The sequence below is a fragment of the Pteropus vampyrus genome, unplaced genomic scaffold, assembly GCF_000151845.1.
Source record: "Pteropus vampyrus isolate Shadow unplaced genomic scaffold, Pvam_2.0 Scaffold29, whole genome shotgun sequence".
Lineage (NCBI taxonomy): Eukaryota > Metazoa > Chordata > Mammalia > Chiroptera > Pteropodidae > Pteropus > Pteropus vampyrus.
Window position 1 is genome coordinate 11398584 of NW_011888810.1, and position 14994 is coordinate 11413577.

Below are 14994 nucleotides of genomic sequence, written 5' to 3' on the forward strand. Positions count from 1 at the left end.
AAGAGAGAAAATAATCTGCCTAGTCTTGCTGGAATCTGACATCCTGCAGAGATCCACTTTCCACAAAGTCTGATTTCTAAAGTATAAACAAGAAGAGGAATTATCCCAAGGTGGCCTTAATAACTGACAAGGGCTTGATGTGGTTTTTTGAAATAATTACTGAAGCGAGGGCAGAGCGCCTCACATCACCACTGCCGAGAGCCTTTAGAATTCCGAGAAGTCCAGCCTGTGACCCCAATCCACTGCGGTCTACATGCATCCGTCCAGCTTACGTCCAGCTTAATCAGCCACTGAACAGGAGTGAGGAATGCAGAAAGTCAGGCTGCTTCCAATTATCGGAAGTTTGATTTCCACCAGAGAGCAGGTGGGCTGTTCTGGAGGTCGCTTTCTAATGTATCTCCCCAAACCACACCATCGTGCAAGAGTAAACTAAACTCTGCCACACTCTGAAATGATCTTTTTTTTTTTTTGTATCTGTATACCACAGAGGGTCCCTCCCACCTCGCTTTATTTTAGAAAGCAGATACCAACAATAGCCTCATAATGATCTCATTGTGGTTTCAAATAATCCAATCTTTGAAGCCCAATTCTTCTTTTCAAAGGTATTAATGTCATTTATCAAAAGTAATGGGATTTTTTTTTAAGTTAAGCATGAAAGAAAAGTAATGAGATAGAGAAGACTAGTCAAGTGTCCTGTACACGTGCAGAGCACTTTCTGAAGCATATGCCGAACACTCTCAGACAGGCGAGACTTTCAAAGGCAACGTTAAGTGTCTTTTGCGCATCTCAGATAATATGGTTCACTTAATTAGATTTTCCATAATCCCAGGTTAATCCTATTGTGAATTACAGACGTGAGTTTTAACTCGCCTGGCAGAAACATTTTGTTTGCAACAGATGCGTTTCTGGAAAAAATATACCTTATTTATAATTCATGACCAGAATCATTACCATAAAGAGACCTCCCTCACCTTCTCCCTCTGCCATGTAGAAGCTACTATTTCTACTCCTCTGGATCACATTGTCCTTTTAAATAATTTAATAAGGGCATTTCCTCTGCCCCAGGATATATGAAGTTCCCTAAGGTTTGGAAACATAGCTAATTCCTCACTGAATTCTTTGCCTCTGAGTACAGTGATGTATTCAGTGACATGGCTCTGTCCCTCAGTCAGCTTAAAATTTAGACCAATGTCTCTAGAACTTGACTGTACATTAGAATTAACTGGGGAGTCTTAAAAATCCCATTGCCCAGGCCTCACTCTAAACCAATTAAAATCAATGAAAACCAGGAATCAGTATTTTTGAAGTTCCCCAGGTGGTCCTCCATTCAAGGTTGAGAACCACAGTCTAGAGCCACACTGTCCAATATGGCAGCAACATAGACACATGTAGCTTTTGAAATTTAAATTAATTAAAATTAAATAAAATGGAAAATTTACTTCCTTAATGTGCTAGTCCCATTTCAAGTGCTCAATGGTCATTTCAATCATTGAGAAAAGTTCTGTTAGTCAGTGTTGGTCTTAAACACTAAAATATCCTCATTTGGAGCAAAAAACATCTGTCGAATGAATGAAGGTGTACAAAGAACACTGTACTAAGCAAACAAAGAACTGCCACAAACTCATTATACAACATCCAATAACCGAGACCTCCGTTTTCCTGTCTGTGAAGTGAAGGGCCGGATAAGGTGGGTGGCTCTCCATATGTGAGTGGCAGAATGCCTTGAGAAATCAAGAGATAAGGGGCTACAATGAGTGGGGGTGGCTGCACGTGCTCTACACCCTACAGCGAACAGATTCAGCAAAATGTTTCTTTGAAAAGCAGTTGGGCCGCATTTTTTAGAAAAATAAAAGAAAAAAGGAAACCATTTCTAAGATCTTGATACCTAACAGACTTGCTGTCTCAGACCAGTGGTGGGTTAGTAAATTCCTGCTCCAGTGCCCATAATCTCCTGGTTTAGGGAGGAAGTCCCAGCTCAGGAGACTGTGAGACCACTGACAACTGACAACTCACTTCGCCTCCCTGAATCTGTTTTCTCTTATGAAAAAAAGGACGAATGATGCCTGACCTCCCTGGCTCCCAAGTTAATTTGAGGGCGGAATGAGATAATGGATTGAGAAGTTCTTTGTAAAAGCATAATGTAGGCTGCCCAGGTGAGGAGAAGGATGATGAAATGCTGACAGCAGAGGCAACTTACATTTCTTTAATTTTAAAAGTTTTGTCTTTTAACCTTTAGCGGTGTGGGTTGTAGATAAATGTAAATGACCTGTTATTGTTACAGAAAAAAATACGTGATTTCACCCCTTTTCTCTGATAGGAATATAAAATCTGCTAAGGTGCTACAGACAGTTTCCTTTCATATACGTGGGCATCCTTTTGTTTGCCCCTGGACCCAAAGGAATTCTGTAGAGTTGATTTGTAAGGATGCTGACCTCAGGGGTAGGTCCTTGGCTGGGGCATGGTGTGTGTGGTGGGAGAGGAGGCATGGCTGATTCCAAGAAGGAAAGCTGTGAAAACATATTAGGACCCTAGACTCAATAGAGATACAGGCCATAAATCTCTCTGCAGAAACCATGGGGCTTTTAATTATCCTCGATATGTGCTAAGAATGGAGCAATCATGGGAAGTGAGGACAAAGCCGCCAGGTCCTCGTCACATGAGATGTCCTGAGCTTTCCTGACTGGTTAAGTTCCAGGAGACCATCTTGGCAAACCACTCATTCCCCATTCAGCCTCTGCTTGATACAGCCCAGTCCATGACGGTGTGCGCACGCACGTGTGTGTGTGTGTGTGCGCGCGCGCACATGCGTGTGCACGTGTGTGTGTGTGTGTGTGTGTGTGTGAGTGTGTGCGCGCGCACGTGCCTGAGTGCTGACTATGTGACAGGCGCTATGCTAGATGATTTACATACATTCCTCCAGCATCTTCAGGAGTGTTGTATTATTGCCTCCGTTGTCCAGATAAGGAAACAAGGGCACTGCCCTTTCAGAGCAGAGCCTGCAGTTTCGTTCGTATGGCTAGTTAGCGCTGGGAATGGGATTTGAAGCGATACAGGGCCCATTTGGGAACTCTTGCCTCTCTACCTTTCATGTTGACCTTCTCTGTAATTCTCCTATGAAGGTCTTAATTTTTCTTTCTGGGAATGCTCAGAACTCAGCTAGATTTTATTCCACATAGCAGCCATTTAAGAAATACTTGCAGAGACTGGAATTTCTGCAGTAGTTAAATGCTATGAATTTAGAGAAACATGTTCTTTGCCCTCAAGGAAAGCACAGGTTCCTGGAAGTTTTAGAAGGCGGGTATTTCACCCAAGGGTCTTGCATTCTGCACTTCAAACACCGCCAGTTCCTTTCATGTTTCCTTGGAGGAATTGCCCCTGACCCTTCCCCAGGTGTTCTCTAGTCTGCCAAGTCTTCCAGGTAGCCCTTCGATGAATAAATCATGATTTTCAAACCTCTCCCTCAGAACAGTTTTCCACATCAGAACAACATTTTGCTCTACATCCTTCACTGCCTCAGCCTCCAAAGGTGCTAATGAGTAATAAAATGCGAGGGGTGCAGGGAACTGCAGGAAGGCAGCCAGACAATAAATATCTTCTAACAAAAGGAACCAGCCCAACACGAGAGCTCTGTGAGATCTCCTGAGCTAATCACTGTCGAAAAGATTAGGTATGTCACTCACGGAAGGAGGAGGGGTTCCGTGGTGGTAGGGGCAAGTCCCACAAATCAATATTTCCTCCAAGGGCACGAAGGTGAGGCCCAGAATTATTCTCTGGCAGGAAGAGTGGCTGTTACCCATGACAGCCCCCACCACAGGTCACTTCAGTACCCACACTGCAAAGGAGGGTCGATCCTGTGTTCAACAGCAAATGGAAGGGAGGAGAAACTAGCTTGTTTATGCTTGTTTCTTTCTTATGAAATTACATAAACAAACAAAATGACAAAACTTTAATCCATTTATAGAGCTCCCCAGGCATGCATAATCTCTCGCTATGAGAAGCGTGTGCAGCTGCAGATGGATTTTGCCCTTGCTCTCAAGATCTGATATCCACCGACCAAGTACCTTTGGAAAGGCAAACTTGCCGCCCATGGTACCACCGGTAAGGCATAAAGTGCTCTCTCCAGCATCACTCAGTAAGGGAGAGCCCCTCTGGATCACAGCTGCCCAAATCAACCAAGGAGCAGATGAAGAAGGAACAGCGAAGCAGGAAGTCATGAACTTTGCCAGCAAGGACTCCCTGGCTTCCTGGCAAGATGTTCACGACCTTGGAATTCCCACTCTTGCAACTCGAGGATGGCTGTCCACGAGGCCGTAGAAACATGACTTGGTCTCCTGGTTCAGAATCTGTTCCTGCTTATGAATCCAACCAACCATGACACTGGGTACCCCAGGCTTGAGCCCTCTGCATCCCCAAAGTCCAAATCTATATCCTCCATCTCTTCCATGCCTAGATATTTTAAGATCTAAACTCCAGTAACCTACCAAGAACTCACAAGGTGGGAGTGCGGTAGAACAGATTCAGAATTTGAAAGCTAGTAATTTGGCAAATATACACACTCAGAAAATAACTAATAGCTCCAGATTGAGTCAGCTTATTAAAATCAATGATAAATATAAACATTAAGAGAGGTCAACATACACTCAAGATGGCATGGCCACTTCATGAAGAAAAGAGATAGGATCTAGATCCAGAAGAAGACTGGTACAGTTTTGAAACACAGAAATGGGAGGACAGTACTATAGCCTCCTCAATCCTCCAAAGCCGTGCTCTCCACCTCTCAAGTTTATGCCTTGTTTCCCGGGAAATCCACCATTTGGTCCTCACCATGACTGTTGCTCTGCTGAGATGTCCAGCTAGACTGCCCAGGGCTTTCAGGTTCCACCTAGGCCATGCCAGGTGTTTCTTCCTAGGTTCTACCGCTGCCTCTGGCATTTTTTACCTATTACTTGAGGTCCCGCTTCTATGTGGACAGAGGAGACAGTAAATGATGCTGCCTCCTGCCTGTATCTGTGTATCTTTGGTGGTGACTGTGCTCTTTCTCCAAATGGACACTCTTTGTACCAACCCAGATCAAAGATTCTGGGATCTGAATAGTTTCTATTGCCTTGGAGTTATTCTAGCTACCCCACCCCCATCACACCACACACACACACACACACACACACAACCTATGTCTCACCGTCCTTCCCTTCCCCATTCTGCAGCTGAGATATCCCAGCAGACCCTATGGCTGAGTCTTTGCAAGATGCCACTGAATCCTGCTTTGCCCTTTGCCCTTTGCCCTGCTCGGAGTGAACTGAGCCCTCAGCTGCCACATGTTTTTAATTCTTTTCTCATATCAATATTTCACTGGCTCGTACATCTTCTTCAACAGATGCCCCACTCTCACTGATTGGGTGACCATAATGATCTTCCAGCTGAGTAGGAATGGTTTTAGTGTTACACAGGAGATGTCCTGGTAACACAAAAGAGGGAACACCTTTTCAGAGTGGCTCCTGACTGAAAAGTGACACTACTACAAAATGAGCAGAGGATATGTTTCTTGACACAGGGAGGGGAGGAAGGTTCACTTTGAGGAAACTCAGAGGTGAAACATCAATAGTACCCAAACAGAAAGCCAGAGAAAATGTTCCTGGGTCACAAGAAAAAACAAGCAGATGTTTTGCTGAACATATTTAAAAGAAGCAATGTCTCCTTTAAATAATTACAAATCACAAGCTCGGTGCCGAGATCGAACTTTGAGCAGGTAGATGAGAAAAGATATACTTTTTTCAATGCAAAGAGTAATAAAGACCTTACTACAATGATGTGAAATTTTTCCCCAGCAAAGCCATCTTGGAACAAGAAAACAGAATAGAGAGGAGAAATTGAGATTATAGCAGAATAGCGATAATTCTTTCACTTGGAATTGGCAAAAGAATTTTCAGTCAGTTCCTCAGTGAGCATGGAAAATTGAAGATGTGTATAGGAGACCAGTAGACATCATATATACTGTCTGAATGGAGAGCCTCAAGTAAATTATTTGCCCTTATTCCACTGTGTGGCTTTGGTTATCCTCAAAACAGTTCCTTTTGTTACTTTCTCAATGTCCTACACAACAAAAAAACTACCGCATTTTTTTAGAGAAGACCTGGCCTCAATGGAAACTCACTTGGCATTTGTGGTCAGGCTTGTGGTGTGCTAAATTGATAAAACTATGTTGCAATGACCCTTGATAAAACTATCTTAATATGGCTCATTTCTCTTGAGTTGTGTCCCATGTCAAACAAACATTTGCTTTGCTAAGATGGGACATATTTTTAGGAATAATCATCACAAAAAATACCAGGCATTAGAGTAGAAAAATTTCCACTCCTAATCATGTGATTTAGAAATGAATACTGGTTTGAGACTCAGAAAGCATGCGTAAAATTTCAAACTCTATCATGCCTGTGATATCACAATGGGCAAGTCATTAATTTTCATGGGAAGTAGGGGTACTAGATTTAGCAAATGAAAACACAGGATACCCAAATACATACAAATTTCAGATTAACAATTGTTTTTAGTATAAGTATGTCCCATACAATTTTGGGAGACATACTTATACTAAAACATTTATTTGTTGTTTATCTGAAATTCAGATTTTACCAGAAGTCCTGTATTTTGTTTGAGAAAGTAGAAACTCATCTGTAAAAATAAAGAACCGGACTAGGTAAGCCAATCTTTAAGCTTCGGGTTATTTTGATCCTAAATCCCAGAATCATTTTGTCTCTAAATCTCTTCCCTGTGAATTCAGAAAGCTTTTCCTAGTCCCCACAGAAGCAACATCAATGGACGGGAGAGATCACATTTGAGAGAATGTTGACAGTTTGGGAACTTTTAACATCAGTGTAACAAAGTTCAGAGAAAACCAAAGAAGGATTTTGATTTCCCTGGAGAAGGTACAAGAGGCCCTGGGATATTGACAGGTGACTCACAATGTAAAAGGCCTAAGGATGAAAGGATTATCTATAGTGCTAATTGATTGAGGAATTAGGAATAATGTTCTCTTTCATTCTCTGAGTTGACACTGGTTCTCAGAAAACAACCAATACCCAAGTCTTGGAGTCAGGATCATTTATATTAGGAGCATGTACCATGCTAGATTAGTAGCCAACTTTCAAGGTCTTTTCAGAATGCAGCACTCATGGGTGTTTGTTCACAAACACACACAAAAACATTAATAAAAATGCATTCACCAAACATGCCCTAGGGACGAACTAAGAACATGGTACTGAGCTAAGCAGGGGCGCTAACAGGAAGATGTTGTCATACTCCTCAAGTCACCAAGAGTTTGATGGTGTTGGTAGCAGGCTGGGAGGCAGCACGGAACATGGTTAATATAATCTGAAAGGGCCTCATATGACAGCATCAGAGAATTGAGGTTGCTCAGAGGAGACTCACCAAGGTGTGAGGATGTAGTCGGTCAGGGAAGACTGGCTTGATAAACCTGAATTAAATCTCGAAGTAATAAATGAATCAGATGTTTAAGGGCAGGAACAGCAACCCAGACAGAAGGAACAGCAGGAGCAAACATCTAAGCCATGAAATCAGATCCTGTGTTCAGGTAACTATAGGAATTTGAGACTGAAAGCTCAGGACTGCTCAAGAATGAGGAAATGGGTGTGGCAGGAAATGGAAGCAGATGGTAGACCACATACACAAATAATAAATAACAGTTTTAATAATAATAAACTTTTACTCTTTGGCCAGTGTAAGTGAGGAAAATGCCTGTAATTCATACCTATACTGCAGCATGCAAAGATGGAAAGTTAGTAGCAAGTAGTCAACCATAAAGAAATAGCCAAGTGCCCAGAATTTGAGTGTCCTTCAATCAAAATAAGTGGATTCTGCTTCGGTTATTTATTTTCCATCTGGATGCATTAAGCTCTTAGAACTTGTAGACAAAACAGAGTGCCTAAGACAGAGCTGGGGTAGGTGTGTGACTGCCATGGGAGAAAACAATGAAAACAACCACCTCTGTCCCAGGTACCTTTAAAGGTTGGTGGATGGAGGAGGGAGGTCAGGGAATAAAGGGAGGGAGAAATAATCTTGTATTGCGTACTTCCAATGTTAGACCTCGAGCCAGAGCATGAATGATAGTTACTCTTTACAATCTTGTGAGGTAGACAAATGAAACTCGAATCAGAGAACTTAAGTTCCCCAAGTTCTGACATCAGATAAAATAGCATAACCTAGATTTGACCCCAGCTACAGGAAATAAGCCCAAATACAGGTGTCAAGCGTTCTCTAAATCCACAGCAAAAACAGCTACAGAAAAGTGGCTCATGATATGACAGAGGTGGTGCCTATGCAAAGAAGGAAATTAATTTCTTCTGATTTCCCCTGATCGGTACTGTATGTACCAAATCACAGCCCTCTTTGCAAAATTAAGGGCATTAGTTATCTTCCCATTCAGTCGGAGTGGCATTATACTTGCATGCAGACGTTCCTAGCTAAACTGAGGAATATCAAGTTTTTACAAAATCATTCATCAAGAGGTGAGACCTAACCGTGATTAGCGTTTCAATAAGCCTGGGACTAAATGGAGAATGAGCACACGATCACAGCGGCAATTAGGCATCTTCTAGACAGCGACGATTTTTCTCAGACCAATAGAGTTTGAGCAAATGAGAATTTTTTTTTCCTTTCTTTTTTTTTCCCTGCTGTGAAATGAACTGCCTTAAATAACTGATGAGGTGACAGCAAGCCCGTTAAAAAAAAAAAAAAAGTTTGCCCATTAAGTGAAGCTTAATTAAACAGAGCACAGGCTAATAGTTTTTCCATCTAATAAGTGATATGCCCTGGTATAATCACTCTACTGGCAGGGTTTGGTCTGGGAGGCCCGTCATGATACCCCACCAGTAAACAAGGGGAAAAAAAAACACATATGGACTTTAAGAAATCACAGGCCACTTTTGCAAAGCGATGGAACAATTGGAGATATGCACAAACAAATAGTTAATCAAACATTAGTATGTTTCGCTATTCTCTCTTTAGATTTACCCAGAATGATGAGGCTACGTTCACTTATCCCCTTAGAATCTTAGATGAGCCACTGGAATTACCGATAAAAGATTTAGTGGCATTACTGTGAGGGTATAGTGACTGAAATTCTCCTAGAGGGCACATGTCATCAAAGCTCCATAACAAGGGGGCGCATATGTGTTTTGTTCTCATCTTAAATCCATTAGGTGGCATGATATTGAGCACATGGGAAGCATTTAATGAATACCTGTTTAAGGATACATGAGAAAGACTTACACTGGATATATTTGTGTCTAAAGTGGTAATATAGAAATAAGCTTGGATGGTGTTATGGGTCGAATTGTGTCTCACCGCAAAATGCTGAAATCTTAATCCCCGTCCAGTACCTGTGAAGGTGATCTTATTTGGTCATGGAGTCTTTGCAGATGATCAAGTTAAGATGAAGTCATTAGGATGGATCTAATCCAGTACGACTGTCACCATTAAAAGGGGAGATTAAGACACAGGAGGAACACCATCTACAAGCCAAGGAATGCCGAGACTCTAGAAGCTAGGAGGAAGGCTTGGCACAGATTCTCCCTCACAGCCCTCACAGGAAACCAACTCTAATGACATCTTGATTTTGGACTTCTGGCCTCCAGAATTGTGAGACGATACATTTCTGTTGTTTAAGCCACCCAGTTTGTGGTACTTTGTTACTGTGGCAGTCCCAGGACATGAACACATGGGGGAAGGTTAAAGTGCAGGCTGAGCTAGACTGGAGCACAGCCCACTGTGACATGTGAGTCACCTTCCCCGACCATTTGCACCCTGCAAGCTGGTGGGTTCTGCTGTGGCCAGGGGCACTAGGTTCAAAGCCAATCTCCGCTCTTCCTTATCATGTGGCCTCATCTGAAAAACAGGGTAATAGTATATAATAGTTCTCCTTCGGTGACTGTGATGAGTAAATAAGATAATTCTTGTGAAGTGCTAGATACTGTGTGTGGCATAGAGTAAGTCCTTACAGAATACTGCCTGTTCTCCTTATCGGCATCAAAGCCTTGGCCCCTAGAACTTGGTAGTGTTAAGGTCAATCTTACATTTTCTGGTTTCTCATCGAAGCAGTGTTAACATGGCTGATGGCTGTATCTGGTCTGTCCAAATGGAGTTGGCTAGTAATTTAGGGTCCTTGGAGTCTTCACCATTGGAGGGACATGCCAGGAATTCAGGCTCTTCACATTGGCTTTAATAGGTTGTCTTCCAGTCTATATCACCCTCCACCCAAAATCCCGCCCCCCCACCCCCGCCCCACACAGATTTATAAAGAGAAGGCACTGGAATCTGCAAAGACCTGGCCATGCTGGCACTGACCTTGGAGGCCTGAAGGTCAGAAGGATGAGCAATGTGCTTGGAGGCGGGCTGCTCAGCCGGGGTGGCAGGGACCTTGGTGAGGCTGCTAGGAGCCCAGCTGATGGCCAGGGCTCTAACCCTGATTAGGGTTTCAATCAGGGACCTGAGGTGAAAGAGAACACCTGTCAGTCAGAGAGACAGGGGTGCTGCATTAGTTGGTTTCCAGGTCACCTGCACTTTGTAATGTGCCCAGCAGGCACATTACCTTGTTTCTCTTCACAATAACTCGGTGAGGAAGATATTACTATCTTTATTTTACAGGTGAGAAGAGTAAGGCTTAGAGGATCTCTGATAATTCAGGACAAAGTCACAGAGTCACAAAGCACATCAGTAGGTGGTCTTCAAACCCAGTGGAACCACTGTCACAGCTAACCATTATACCCCACTACCTGCCGGCACCTGCTGCACTGTCTCTGCTAGAAAGTCGCTCCCAGCGGGGGGTTACTAATATTTAAATCAGATTGAAGACAGTGTTATCAAACCCATCTGCTGATAGTTTATAGCTATATATTTAAAAAGGCATAAATGCTTTTTGAATACCACTAATATGTGTCTTTCATTTTCAGCATTGTTTATGAAATATCTAGAGGACAGGAATCATAATAACTCATACTTTATAGCACTCCGTAATTTATAAGGCGCTTTCACAAACATTAGCTCATTTTACACATCAGCTAACAAAGGTGAGGGTTCTTATTATCCTCGTTTTATGGAAGGAGAACGAAGGAATAAGTTATACTTTGTCATGTCGAGAGAGAGCCACGAGGATGAAGGTTGCTATCGGAGAGTAGGGCTTCGGCTGAGAAACTTGCCTTGAGCGGGAACACAGTTTCCACAGGGGAATGGACAGCTCCAAAATCAACCCCAAATTTGACCTTCGGTCAGCTCGGCTTGGCGCCTCATGTCCAGGACAGAGCTGATTTATAGCCGATGATGATGGTGCATCACAATTACTGGTCCTTATTCCGTGCTGAATACTGTGCTGAACACTCTACATGCTTTATTTCGTTGATCTGCACACAGCCCTATGGGTTCTTACTATGTTACCCCCCACTCTATAGATGGAGAAATTGAAGCTCCGAGAGGTTCAGTAATTCGCTCAAGGTCACACAGCTAGTGACCCCTGACTGTCTGATCTTAGATTTCACTTTTAACAATTCAGCTGTAAGGTGGACTGCCCAGTTAGTACAGCCTTTCTCACAGAGACAAAAATCCTATGGTGTCTGTGCATTTGTTTTTTCTCTACCCCGAGAGCTTCCTGACTTTTGCTGTGGCTTGTACCAGGTCAGAAATGTGAGGTGTGCTTCATTAAAGGCTTTCCTTCATTCTGCTCAGGACTCTTAGAGGTCCTGATCTGATGCTGCATCTGTTGTTTGTAAGGTGCCTGCCGTGTTCCTGCTCCATGGGGACCGTGGTTTTTAGAGATAGATTTTGTGCAAATACTTAAACCCAGGCACCCAAGTATCCTGACAGAGAAACTGAGTCTCCAGGGAAACACAGACCCCTGTCATCAGAGCCACTGTCACTGCTCACCAAGACCCATGCTGGGTGGCAGGTCTCCTCACATTCTGCTTGCATCTTGTCTCTGGGTAACTTCAATGAGCTCCCATTACTCTCCCAGGACAGTGCCCTTGCGATTTCTAAAATGACTGAAAACACAGACCCCAAAATAGTTCCAGAGAGATCGCCAGTGAAGACGGTGCCACAGGTGGTGTCCCGTCCCCATGGGAGGGGAACTCCGACGGGGAGAGGGGTCACTGGGATGCGGGAGTCTCTGTTTGTGAACATCCATCACTGGTCTCTCTGTCCGAAATAATTTAGAAAAGGGGGAATCTGAGATGAGAAGACAGAGGGCAGAAAAGAAGGCGGCAGATGTTTTTTTGCAAGAACTTGGGGTGAAAGAGAAAATGCTGAAACAAAATATACTGTGGCCTTGGGTTTCCGTCCATTAGGGAGAGAGAGTGGAGACATTCGAGGGGGCTGACAGCGTGGCCTACGACGTGTAGCATCACACAGAGAGAAGACCCGATCGCTCAGGCAGGGCCTGAGCTGAGGCAGGGCCTGCTGTTATAGCTAAGCTCCGTTTGGGATTTGAAGTATTAATTCAATTTCCCTCTTCTCGTGCCACTTACCAGCTGGGAGGCATCAGGCAAATTATTCAATTTTTCTTAGGCTCCGTATTCTCATTTGAAAAATGGAGCTAAAGGGCTTTCCTGCACAGGGCAAAGTGTGAGGATTAAATGAAACGGAAGCAGCAGCCAGCATGTGTCTGACACATAGTAGGCTTCTTCCCCTTCCCACTTTTCTTCTCTTCAATCCTGGATCTATGAACAATGTTGTCTTCAAAATAGAAACAGTTCAGCCCCTGCTTCAAGCTTGGAAGCCTGAACTCAAATCCTCACTTGTCTGTTGGTCCACCTGTTACAATGCCAAGTGCCAGCCTGCCATGTATGGAATCGCATAGCCTGCCCTGAGCCAAGAGTTCCCACAGTCAGGAACCCCTGTGTAGATTCATAGGTGGCTAAAGAGGGTGAGACTTGTTTCCATTGCTGCTGTTATTTTGTAATGGGCCATTTTTCCTGAGAGGCCAATAAGCACACCTTCACACCAATGTGCACATTTTTTGATTCAACTGTGATCAATTACTGTACTTTCTAGTCTACGGCCATGCCACCTTGAACAAGCCCGATCCCGTCTGATCTCGGAAGCTAAGCAGGGTTGGGCCTGGTTAGTACTTGGATGGGAGACCACCTAGGAAGACCAGGTGCTATAGGCGTAAAAAATAAAAATAAGGGATTGTAAGCTGACAAGGTCCTTGCAATCTGTGAGGTCAACTAAGCATTGCCTTGCCTTAAAAAAAAAAAAGAATGTAGTTTCTAGATTTTCAGTGTAAGTGGGAACCCAGAGCCAGGCCCCTCCCTCTTTACCCCAGTTAACAAACAAGCAAGCTGAGGCTTAGAAAAGAGGCAAAACTTGGCCAAGCTAACCACTGCTGGAGGAAGCATTATTCAGATGAAACTATCTCTGCAGACTGGCTTCCTTCCAGAGCTGAGATGAGAGGAAGCCTCCAGCCATTGCCAGACAGGGAGACTGGTCCTGCTACAGTGCAGAGCTGTGGGAATTACGACCGTGGTAACCCCTAGCTGTCTCCTGGAGGTATGCAAGCACATGTGATTATCAGTAATTCGAAGGAAGAGAATAAACATTTATTGAGTTATTACTATGTGCTGGGAACTGTGCTAAGTATTTCATACGCATTATGTCATTTGATCTTTGCAATGGTCCTATGACGAAGAATAATGCCCCCTCCCTTAAAGATGTACACGTACTAACTTCCAGAACCTCTGAATGTGGTAACTTATATGGCCAAAAAGACTTTGTAGATATGGATAAATTAAAATCAACAACAACAACAAGACCAACAACAAAACATGAAGTAACTGTTGTGTTCGAAATCACACAGTTACACAGAAGCAGAACCGAAATGCCAACCCAAGTCAGCTGGCCCTTCCTGTGACGCCACTGTTCTTCCGTATTCTGAGGGACATTTTCACAGGCGCCACCCTTCTGCAAAGAGGAGCACCCTGTCTATGGTAACTAGCCTGTGGCCAGCAGAGCCTCGGCAGAAGTAAAGGAGGTCATGCCTGTTCAGCCACCTTCACAAGTGGATATTCAGGCCAGCTCCAGAGGAGGCTAGCCCTCTAGTGTAAGACTGCATGCACATGCTATAAAAACCCGGCTGTGACCTGGATTCGATCAGTCACTGTGAACCGCTGTCTCCACTGAAATTGTATGGACTCGTGCATCACCATCACTACCACCACACTGAGTCCTATTTAGGATCGCACGGGTCTAAATGCAGTAGAGGTCATACCTCCTTCAGTTGTCATGAAATCCCTATAGAGTAGACACTGATTATTGGGTGATTACAATAATCTTTAAGAATTAATCTTTTAAAAAATTTTTTCATTTAGCTCCTTTAAAACTAACAAAACTGTAATGAAATAGAGAAAGAGGATGTCTGCTGCTTGAGAAAGATTTCCATTTCATAAATCTCAGTGCCTTTTTAACTCCTTGAAGATCTAATTTTATTTACGCTACTTGAATGCAGCCAAACAGTGGGGCCTGCCTGGATCTGGGCTCTGGCAGGAGAGATCGCACACAGAGCTTTTGTTTTGATCTCACTGCTTAGGTTAATGCATTGTGATTCCTCCACAAGCTGTTTCCCAGGATGCTGTTATTCCACTGTCTGCTGGGGAAGAAAATGTCCTCGTGAAAATAAATTAAATGCAACAGTATTTACCAGTCCTGAGTCAGATTTCCATCCTGTCCAACAGGATGAGAATTTGACCCATTATTTACACCAGTTAGCTGAGAATGACATCAAACGCTTTCTTATTAACCGCAAGAGAGATAAAGATTTAAGTGGCTTTAATCTAGACATGTGCTTTACAATAGAAATGCATATCTGCTTCTAGGGAGCAGAAAAGAAGCAGCATTTACCTCTGTATTTAATGAACAGGACACCCAATTCCAAGCTTTGTTTCTAAAGATCTGTGGACCCCACTTCCCTATGGTTTCACTTAGAAATTCAGC

General features: G+C 43.4%; 1 protein-coding gene and 1 non-coding gene across 3 annotated transcripts in view; one reads left to right on the forward strand and one right to left on the reverse strand.

Annotated features, from left to right (window-relative positions):
- The window catches only part of CDH11 (cadherin 11), an 82024-nt gene that overhangs the window by 54588 nt on the left and 12442 nt on the right, over positions 1–14994 (reverse strand). The gene's annotated exons all lie outside the window — the stretch shown is intronic.
- LOC111737665 lies at positions 13056–13174 on the forward strand. The gene has a single exon (XR_002779506.1). It is a non-coding gene; the product is annotated as a 5S ribosomal RNA (ribosomal RNA).